Source organism: Passer domesticus, chromosome 4, assembly GCF_036417665.1.
Source record: "Passer domesticus isolate bPasDom1 chromosome 4, bPasDom1.hap1, whole genome shotgun sequence".
NCBI classification, from domain to species: Eukaryota; Metazoa; Chordata; class Aves; order Passeriformes; family Passeridae; genus Passer; species Passer domesticus.
The window spans coordinates 29,425,115-29,436,831 of NC_087477.1; positions in this window are offsets into that span (position 1 = coordinate 29,425,115).

The window sequence follows — 11,717 nt, forward strand, 5'->3', positions numbered from 1 at the left end:
TATAGAGATTTATGTAGCATCCTTGCTTGAACTGAGTATAGCATGAAATATGTCTGGTTTGCTAGAGCAACTGATAAACAATACCAAGCTTCCATTTGTATATCAGGATTTTCAGTCTTCTATGCTCAAGTACAGAAAATTATTACTGCATAAGGATTTAACCAGGCAACATTTTCAAGCAAAAGCAGGCATACATTCTCACCATAGATCAAGATTGGTCACAAACACACTCACAGTTTATTTTACTATCCTTTCTAAACTTTCTGCAAGTCAGATGAATTGCCAGGCAGGTTTCTGTTGTTCTTTTTTAAAAAGCTCTTCTTCAAAGCCCTCTTTTTGCTTTGTAGTTTCAGCAGAGATAAAACAACTGTGCACATCTGTGCTTTTCTAGTTACTGTATTTATTTGTTTTGTTCTTGCATTTCTTTCTTATTCTTTGCATATCTGCCTGAATTGTGATAGAAATTGCTGTGCTCAAACAAAACCTTCCTGTCTCCTTGTCTTTCTCTGTTTATCCTTTTCATATGACCTTGGCATATTTTCTTCTCTGTTGTCATTCCTAAATATTGTTTTCTCTTTCAGGTTCAACTTTTTTGACTTCTTTGCTCCCATCATCACTTTTATGATTCTTATTTTAAAGCCCATCTTAAAAATCTTTGTTTTCTGTTTTATGTCTCTGTCTTCCCTTTCCTTCTAGTAAAAACATTGACTGTTTTCTTGGGAAGATATTAGGTGTCATTTATTTTCCCTTTGTTTCCCCTGCACTATAGCTTTAGATAACAGAGGATATATAACAAAATATACAGGGTTTTGAAACAACTACATACAATTAAATTAAAATTACAACACAAAAATGAGGAAAAATAGATTCTAGTGAACTACAAGACAAAGGGCAGATGCTGTTCGCTTGTTTTGGTACTGGACCTTACTGAGATCTAACTTTGTAGGTCTAGCCTTATAGACAGGAGGCTTTGCAGCATTCAGTTCATAGAACTTAGAATTTTAGAGGTCCTGCTGACAGCCTCTCCTCCACCTACTCTGGTTTCCACCCTCTGGTTTCTGAGCTGTAGTTGTCACTCAGCCTTTTGTTTTACACTGAACATGATAATTAAAGGGCTTCTGACATAAACAAATCACAGTCACAATAAATCACAGGCATTGTCTATTTGCTCAGAAGATAGCAGAAGTTTTTGAATTCATTCCTTCCAGTGGCAAACACCTTATCATCATGCATAGACATCCCCAGAACATATCTTTATCAGAAAGTTAAGTTCTAAGAGGACACCATTTCTTTTGTTACCAGTGATCATGACTGGATAAATGGAGCAGAGTATTTCAGGTGGGTATTCAGCATTTGCAAGGGTGTCTTTTGAATGCTTTCTACCATGATGTTTTTAATACCAATCATTAGAAATGGTGACAAACGAATTGGAAGGAAAAGGCATGTTACATGAGTTGGGATTTACTTTGTTTTTCATTTTTTTAATTGTTATTTTCAACAACCAGATTAATTTAAATTGAACCTAGATCTCAAACTGCTGTAACTTGCCCTTCATTAAGACCATATTCTCCAAGTGGGTCCACTGGAGTGGATAAAAAAATGCAATTGAACAACACAACCCAAAGTCTAAAGCTCAGCATCATGTAAAACATTCAAAGTGTCACTGCTTGAATAGTAAGCATTAAGCAAGATTTTAAAAAGCATTAATTCATTAATATTTTCTGTAATCTAACTGAATACTTTCTAGTAATCAACAGATTAAACATTACACTTTACAAACTGCTCCACTTCCTGAATGAATCATTACATGAAATCATGCAAGCTAGTGCACTTCATAAGCCCTTAAAATTTCACTTTCATGGTATTATGCAGTGATTGTTTAATGTAAAAAAGAGAACATCCTCCCTTAGAAAGCCTGCACCCATTCCCCAGCTGCTGTACATCACTCAGCATTAGCTACCCAGGACAACTGCCCAAATCACTACAAGAGAAAGTCACATCTGATTTCAGTTTCTTTTATCTGGTCAAAAGAATCTTACAGGCTTTGCTGCATAAAGTGAAAAAAAACCCCAAAACACACCCAAAGGAAAAAAAAAAAAAAGGAATGAAAAATATCCTTTAATGTAGAGCAGCACCTTTCTGAAAAGCAGACAGCCTGATGGGTATGCAGCTCTGTTGGGCAATAAAAGTTTAATATTCATGTGCATCTTCTGCACCCTATGGCATCCTGTACACACTTCACAGGCATCTGATTCTCTCATGTTTTAGGGGTCTACATGGAATACTTCCCCATGTGAATCTTTGGGGAACTCACGCAGATGAGTCCTGATTTCATGACCAGGTTCAGTTGTGACGAGATAGGTGCCCTATTCAAACAAATCCATCTTCACTTTCCACATATTATTATCCCCTTCTGATTTAGTCCTCTCCATAGTCCTGGGTTTCTTTTTTTCTTTTTTCTTTTTTTTTCTCCATAGTGATTGGTATTTCCTGGCACAGGAATGTCATTTGCTGAATTGTCTATTGCCTTGAAGGCCCTCGTTGAGGAGTAAAAGCTCATTCTGCATGCACAGAAAGACTCATTTACCTCAGCTGAGCTGTACTGCTTTGTGCCAGCTGAGGACCTGACCTAACTTTAAGAAGTGTAAGTTGACAGGAGGCACTCTTTTGACAAAAAAATAATAAAATTGTTTGTTACCTATCTGTATACTGATAAGTTCTTTCATTTCTGCAACTGACACCTAAACATCCAAATTCAACACCCAGAGATAACACAGGCAGTGATACTAAAAGGCTTTATGTACTCCAAGTAGTCCCCTGACATAAATCTTTGAAGGCTCAGAGCCCTAACAAATACAACTGATGTACATGTATTGGTTCATAAATTCTGTTTATTACATCTTTGGCTGCCCTCTATTTGTTTTCCATACTCTCCCCTGCATGCTGAAAAAGATGTTCCCCTACAGCTTGTGCCTGCTCTGGTCCATTTTTTGCTGTAACAAACTAAAATACCGGAACAGGTTTGGTAGCAGCGATTTTTCGAGTTTTGTCTTTGCAGTGACAACAAACACATCCTAATGAATAGTCAAGTAAGCAGACATAAATAATTAACAGATTTTCTTATTATTTTTAGAACACGCTAATTCTGGCTGGATCCTGGCATATAGAACAAGGGAATGCTTTGTAAAATCCCCTGTTGTATTACAGAAATGTTACAGAAATGTTGCAATTTTTTTCTACTTGCTCAACTTTCAGATTCTTATTCCCTCTTGAAGAGCAAAACAACAAAGTCAACCTACCACAGCAGAATTTTAACCAGTGGTTAATTAGCCATTCAGCTTCAATTTAAAATTAAATTTCTTTTCAAAATACTTTTGTATATTTCCTGAATTTCCTGGATTAATTATTCCTTTAAAAGAAAGTTATTTAATTGAACACCACAGGTTTTGCTTTCCAGGTTCTTGTAATTTTTTTTTTTTTTTTTTTTTTTTTTTTTTTTTTTTTTTTTTTTTTTTGGATATGGTCTTACAGTGGCAACTGGCAAGGAATCCTGTCTCAATAAATCAAAAAGTACAGCTGGGTGCCAAAAGAAAACATTTGCAATGAGCCTCTCCTATTGAAACCACATGATTTTAACTGGAATTGACAAGCAGTACATTATATCTTGGTTGAGAAAATTTAGTTAATATTGAATCGCACACCCAAAAAATTAAAAATGAAAGAAAAATCATTTTAGAGATGCCAGTGCTCTGGAGGTGACAATTTTTCTACCTTCACACATTGAGTGTGGGCAAGACACACGATATTTAATAATGCTGGGCTCTAATTCTGGCCGGCTGTCCTGATTTTCTTTTCAAACCCCTGCGTATCTTTCATCCACGAGTGCTTTATACACTCTGGAAAATAAGAGATGGTTGAATATATGACATCATCGCTGCTAAGACCAGGAAACAAAAGAGGCACATTTGCATGAGAAAGGTGGTTTTTCTGCAGCAGGGAAGGGAGGGAGGGTCACAGGTTCACCCCTCTGTTTGGGGGCTATGGACAGTGCTGTAGGCTTACCGCGCCTTACACTGCGGGGCTCCCGTCAGCAGAAACAGCGCCGAGCCCAGAGCTGACTACAAAAACCCCATTGTGCCCTAATAACAGTTGTGCTGTCTGTGACTTTTGCATGGCACTAGGAGCTCGTTTCATGTTCAATGGCTCTCTGAGAGAAGAACAAACCAGTCTGCCTCTTCTTTGTACGGGTTTGTTCTGCCAGGGCAACCGACCAAGAGCAGGGGAAGTTGTTTCGTGACTGCTGCTGTCAGCAAGTCTCCCCCACACAGTCACTGACTTCATTTGACCTCTTTATGGTAGCAAACTCCATGCACATGCTGTGCAGAAATTAAAAGATGAGTCTATGGATCGCAAGAGTTCCTCCAAATGCCACAAAACCCCCAAATTAATTCCAATATATTGTTTCCTGCAGCTCAAGAGGTCCATAGTATACATAAGCCCACATTAACAGGGGACATTTTGACAATTAAAACATATCAGAAATCGAGTTTTCTTTGAGTATACTTCTTCTAATACAGAATTTTTGGCTGATACAACAGCTTTGGGGAAAAAAACCCAAACATTAGGATTTTGCTTTTGGTTTGAGAAAAGAAGTAATGATCTGAGGGTACAATGTTATGGACGTCTGGACATATTTTTACATCACACCACATGCTCTTCTTAGTTTCAGGGAGAAAGTGGGAAGTGTGTTTTTTCCTCATCGTGACTTGTGACACTGGCAGGAAGAGGAATGCTTTTGGAGATGCTCTGCAGGCTCAGGGAGTATGTTCCCTGATTGTGGAAATAAGCAAAATAAGCCATCCCACTTCAGCAACATTGGTGTGATTGATTCAGTGTTGCACAAGGTATATTAAAGGGATTCGGAGAAACTGCAAAGAGGTACATCTAGGATTTTTCTATAAAGTGAAATAGCTAATAGGAATGACTATAGATCCTCATGAAATTACAGATAAATCCAGTGCTATTTCTTTAAAGAGATATTGAACACACAGGACTCTTTTAAAGTTCAAATCAGGTAGCTCTAAACCATCAAAAGACTAATCTCTTCTTCCTGCTTACTCTCACGTGCTGGAAATGTCTGTCTCTTATTTGCCAACAAAATGTCACAGGCCTTACCTAAGGTTTTTAATAGATAGCTGGCCACAGAGCAGCCCAGAAATTGCTGCATCAGTAAAGTGCTCTGAAAGGGACACTGTAATCTTAAACTAACAAAGGCTGTATCTAAATTAAGGGGCACAGTAATATTCTACTCTAGTGTCTCAATGAAATAACATCAGTGATTCCTCCCTATGCACAAAAATCCCAAATGTGCCACGAAATCCCCTTGCTTAACAACTGCACCTGAGGTGACCCTGCCACAACAAACCAGCTCATGTTGTCGTTGCTGGAATCATAAGCAGCAGACAGACTGTTTCACTGAGCAGGATATTTATATACCCAATGTGTTCGACAGGCTGCTCAAAAGAGCAGATGAGCACAGCATTCAAAAACACTGGGTGTGTTTGTGTGATATGCCTGTGCATGTAGCCAACTCAAAGCACTGTTCTCTTGAACTCAGACAATTTCCAATTTCCAATTTATCTACTTATTTATTTATTTATTTTGGTGACTATTTGACATTCCTTCTTAAGCTTAGAAAATTAAGCCTCATGCTTCATCATTCACTCCCTCCCTGCCATATGGTTGCTTTGATTCATCCCAGCCATCAGCTGGTACAGTGCACAGTTCAGGGATGTTTTAAGTTTTTCCATATTTAAGGGCAGGAGGAATTATATGTTGCTCATCTTTTTGATATTCTGGACTTGGTTGTGCCAACTAACAACACTCATCACTGTCTGAATTAATGATATTCTTTTTTCTTTCAGACGACCAGTAAATGCAGGAGATGGGAAGGGGAGTAAGTATTTCAATTCCAATTCTCCTATGCCCAAGGCTGTGAAACCTGTAAATGTAATGCAATGTACTTTCTCTGTTGCAAATTTAGCCCAATTCCCTCACAGCAAGTGCAGATACATTAAGAAAAAAATAGACCACATTGTGTACAAGTGATTTAAGCTGCAACTGCTGGGCTTTGGTGTTATATTTATTCCCTGAAAGGTTTATCCAAGTGTGTTTGAAATGTAGAAAATTGATGACATTAGACAGCATTATACACTGGCCTGCTCTTTAAGTACCAACAAATCATCCAAACAAATAGCTCTACAGAGGGAAACACAGGCAGGAAAAGCATTTTTATGGAGGCACAAGACAGGGCATTCCCACTGTGGAGCCTATCCCCACAGTTTCTCTATTCCCCAGAGACAAGAAGACACTTGTCTGCCAAGCTGCAAATCTCAAAGCCCAGAACCAGTGGTACCAACAAGGCCATCACCAATATCCTCAAATGTACAGTAACTAAGAGATAGACCCACCTTTGTACTCACAGATGCTTCAGATAAATTTTGAACACATCTGCCAGCCACAAAATACACAAAAAATCAAAATACTTTTTACCCAACCTATTACAACAACATCAAGTTGACCATATTGGGCTTTTTCTCGGTCATGAAACGAACCACAGAGAAGAAAGAGTAAGATGGATCAGAATCAGGCAAATGAGTGCAACCATTGGGGAAAAAAAATGCATATTTTCCTTCTATTTAAAAACATAGGCCACAGGCAGCTTTATCCAATTTAACAAATAGTTTTCATGTTCAGAAATATTTGCAAAGGAAAGAAGTCTAATTTCTGGTGATTAAAATCAGTTTGAATGGTGTGATGAATAAACACTGTGTAACATTTACACAGTATTTTTTACATACATTTGAGTGTTTAAAAGGTTGGCATTTGGATTAGATGATCTTCAGAGGTCCCTTCCAACCTTAACTAATCTGTGATCCTGTGACTTGCATGTGTTAAATTGCATCTTATTTAACTGATATAACATCTAAAAGAGCATTCCTACACCAGGCAACATTTTAACTAGAAGGACGTTTATGTTTTGGAGGTTTTTTTTAATTACTGGTATAGCCAAAACAGACAAGCTTTCAAGTACACAGGCTCTTCCTCAAGCTTGAAAGAAAAGCAGAGGTCTTTGGAGTTTCATGGAGGCTGAGAACAACCACTTTTTTAATCAGTTAGATCATTTGACAGAAAATGCAGCAGGTACCTCAGAAACATCAGCAACACAACAGATTATAAGATATCTCATGTATCTCCTGTGAGAAAAGGAGAGGGGTGATTGATCGTCAATTGAACTTGAGAGAATTAGCAGTCATGGAAACAAGAAGTGCTAAAAAATGTGCTATAAGAGTAGTATTTCTCTAACCAATTCTTTATTTCCAATGGTATTATGAGTTTCAGTTTCCAGGTATTTATTTTGAAGCATTTCTCAGGCTTCCCTTCAAGATAAGAACTGAACAGGAAAAAAATAAACTAAGGGTTTGTAAGAAATATTCTTTCTCATATCTTTGAGCCTGTTTTCCATCAATTTTCCATTAATTCTGGTGTTTGTTGATTGGTTGGTTTCACACACACAATTTCCTTGTGGATGTTCCATGTGCCTGCTAAAGTATATTACATGAAAGCTCCATGTTTTGTAATGATCCAGGGGAGGACAAGGCATTGCAAGAGTGGAGCTGTGTGGGCAGTGCCTACAGGTGATGTTCATGTGTTATGAATCTGTTTAGATGAGTTTGTCCATCAGAGTGCTGCTGTAGTGTTCAGTAAAGAACCACACTGAGGGCTGGAGGGCTTTGGAGGAGATAGGGATTCATAGTGCATTTGTGGCAGACTTCAGGGAAAGACTCCAGATGATTAAGGTGTCATTTATATAATCTGACATACAGCCTAAGTGTAAGCAGGAGCATGATGGAATGGACATTAAAATATCTTTTTCAAGGTGCTCATTGCAAGACTAACACACTGCAAAATCCTCAGCATGAGGCAGCTGTGCTCTCTCTGTCAGATACAGAACATGAAGTTATGTGTGAAAAGGAGTTGACTGGTTTGGATTTCTGAGGATTACTCTCTGTGTTGTGCTCACTCGGGGTAGTCTTGGAGGCTTCCATGATGTGTGGTGTTGGTATGTGAACAGGTAACACATGTCAAAACCAGGGTGGTCCTGGTGAAGCTGGCTTAGGTTGTGTGGTTTATGAAGGAAGTCTTTGTCCTGCAGGCATCTCCTTCAAGTTTCATCACCCTGTTCAATGTAGTCTTTGTGGATGAAGACATTCTAAATCTTTGACTGTTGGCATAATCACAATGTAAGGACTGTGTTTTGAGCACTGCTAAGGGTGATTTTCAGAAAAACATTGTGATACCATATTTTTATGCTGAATATTTAAATGGTGATTCTTATCCTAAATAGTTATTCTAGCAGCCCCACATGGGATTTTGGCTAAGCTTGTCAACCAGGCTCCTTCTTTAGACTCTGGAGACATTTCCCTGCAGAGGCAGACCGTGCCATTTTGTGTAAGGCAGGTGGGATGTACCATTTGAAGATATCCGTGGTACTCCCCTTAGCTGCCTGTAGTTAATACAAGGACTTGGTTTTTTTATCAAACGTTCCCTTTCCAGTCAGTTTTTTCACAAAATAAATGAACTGTTGTTCCTTGACAGGGTGAGATTTACAGGTTTCTTTTTCCAACCTAAAAATTAATTAATGTTTAATGGTGGTTTTGCTACAAACTCCAAGGAATTTCACAAGAAAAGGCAATTCTTCAATAATTTCTGATAATTAAAAAAAAAAGCTCTCAACTCTCAAAAGTCCACTAGAAAGAGGACTGAGGAAAATATTGACATAAAAAAAGGAAAATGCCGAAGTAAATTCTTTGAGCTAGCAGTTCCTATAGTTCCAGAGGAGTGAATGTTTCCAATAGAGATCTTGGATGAATTGGGCAATCCATCCACAAATATTTACTAAAGATGTGTGAGCTGGCACTGGTGTTTGGGAGTCAGTTTCTATCCAGATGGTCTTGCTTTAATCACTGGACCAGGACTGTTGAATTTCTCTTAGTTTACAGCAGCTACAGTCAAAATAGGACAATAAAAGTTTCCTGCTCATTTTTACATCCAGGCTCTCTATTTCTGTTCTTGCAGCCTTGGCTCAACTATTCCTGTTTCAGCAGCTTCCCAGCCAAGAGCTTCCTCTTCTGATGGTCTCTTGGGACAGAGTGAGAGCTAAGCACAAGCAGCTCAATCCCCACACTGTTATCCATGACAGATTATGGCAGTCTTATTCCTACAAAATACTGGCACCACACGCTGTCTAGCTCTGCCCTGTTGTCCTGTCTGTACAATCTGACTGACTGAAGCATTGCCCAGCAGCCTGTTCTGGCCATTTCAGGCTTTCTGCAGGTTCAGACTACTGTCTAATACCTAAATTACATGGTTTAGATTTTCTGGAAAAAATTAGACAAAAACCTGACTGTTTTGCTTTCAAGGGAAGGTGAATTGAAGACATGTAACCTTGAGAACTGCAAGGTTTCTGAAGGACCTACAGTTTATATCAATCCATCTCACCAGATCATCATTTCTTTCCAATGACCATCTCTTTAAAAACTTGAGATGCTCTGAAGGTAAAAATGTCAAAGTAACCTCATTCAACCTAATCTGCATCAAATTCTTACTAAATACTGCTAACCACAAGCAAATTTTACCAGTTTGTCTCACTATCAGTGATCAAACTGCTAACATAGCAAGGCACTTCAGTTCATTAATGGTGAATATTATCCTAACAAGTACCTGAGGCAATTAAACCAAGCACAGCATTGTATTAGGGTACTTGCTGCACTTTGGACAGCCTGGTGAATATGTATTTCATGCAGTCCATGCAGAAGTGCCAATGATCCCAGATTGAAAATCAGCTATATCTTTGGTGCTTCTCTTTTATTTTATTTTTTTTTAACTACAGAATCCTGTCAGGTCTGTGCAAAAATCTGCTGAACACAAGCGAAAAAGGTGGGTGGGTGCTAATAAGAATGGCTTGAAAGCCTGTTAATATAAAATCCAGAAGTTTCTTATTAAAGAATTTAGAAGTATTCTCAAAGCTAGCACCAGCTGCCAGTGCTGCTATGCCATAATTGTTTAGATGCTATGGTAACAGACCACGTGAAAAACACTGAGGTAGTTTTACAACACTTTACTTCATTTGACCATTACTTTAAATTCATATGCACTTACCTGTGGATGTTTTAGGTTAAAGCGCCAATGAATTCAAAATCTGAAAAAAAGCTTAGTTAAATCATCCATGTTTCACTCAGTTAATACATAAATGATGCATGCACTGCCAGTCTGTGCATTATCTCTTAGTCACTCTCATCCCTTTTTCCTCTAACCCAAACACAACTCTTTCATAGCATGAAAGAAACCTCACCAGAAGTTTTGATGAGTGTGAAAGAAGACACAATTCCAAGATTAGGTCAAACAGCTCACAGAGACCTAAGAACTGTCCTGTCACTGTTTTACTGGCAAAAAATAATAAATAAATTGGAAAAGTTAAAAAAAAACCCAAACAAACAACCAAATAATAAAACTTCACACATTTCCCTAGGTACACTGATAGTAACACCTGCGTGACAAGCAAGGATTGCACATATCCCAGATGTTCTATATGAGGCAAGTTACAGGTCAAATAATTACCTAACACCTCACCTTTAGTGTCTGGAATTAACCCGATCATCCCTTCAGCTCTGCCTCTGGGGACTAAAGAAAGGCTCTTTTAACAAAACATGAGCAACTAGGATAGCTGGCATCTACACTCAAAACAGGACTGAATAAACCTATCAGCAATGAGGTTGGGGAGCAACTACAATTTAAATTAGATAAATGTGCTTAGATAAATGTGAAGTGATATGGAGTGCGAGAAAAAGCCTAATTAATTTTCACACACTGCTGGGATCTAAATTACCTAGAGATCTAAATTACCTAGAGTATTTCAGGAGCAGATCTAGCACTTATCATTTGCACGCTGGACTACTGCTGAGATTTCAGAACAAGGAAGTGATTGGGCAAAATTATAAAAATTGCAAGAATTGCTGAAAGAAGTATTAGAAAAGACTAGGATTTTATGATTTGGTGATACTTTTTCCCCCCTTAATACTGTGCACAGGGTAGTCTCTCTCAAATCCAAGCTCCTGTGTGCCACAGATGGTGAAGTTTTGCGTGGACAAGGGATAAGAGAGTGGAAGAGAGATTAAATTTTGAGAACAATTAAAACAACCAATTCTATTTAGTTTAGGAAGGAAGAGTATAAAAATGACCACCCAAAATAATGAATAGTTTAGGGGAAGAAGATCAGGTTTTCCTCCACAGACAGTCCCAGCCCCGTAACACAATTACAAGAGACAAGTTGATTACATTGACAGGCAGAAAATGTGAAATGAACAGAAGGGAAAGTGTTTAAAAGTAGCACATTATCAGTCCATGGAATTCAATGTCACAGGAAATTGTTGAGGAAAAGAATTTAACAGGATTTTAAAGGAGTTGAGTTATTTGTATTGACAAGTAAAACTTTTACATGTGCTTTCGTGTGCTTACATGAAGTTAAGTCAAGAGTGTAAGTGACTTTAACCCTTCAGACAGTAGGAAGCTGTGGGTAGGGGCTTGCAGAGAAGCATCAGGATGCACAAATCCAAGGGTAATTCTCTTTTCTTGGAACTTCAGAGATAGCAGAGTGC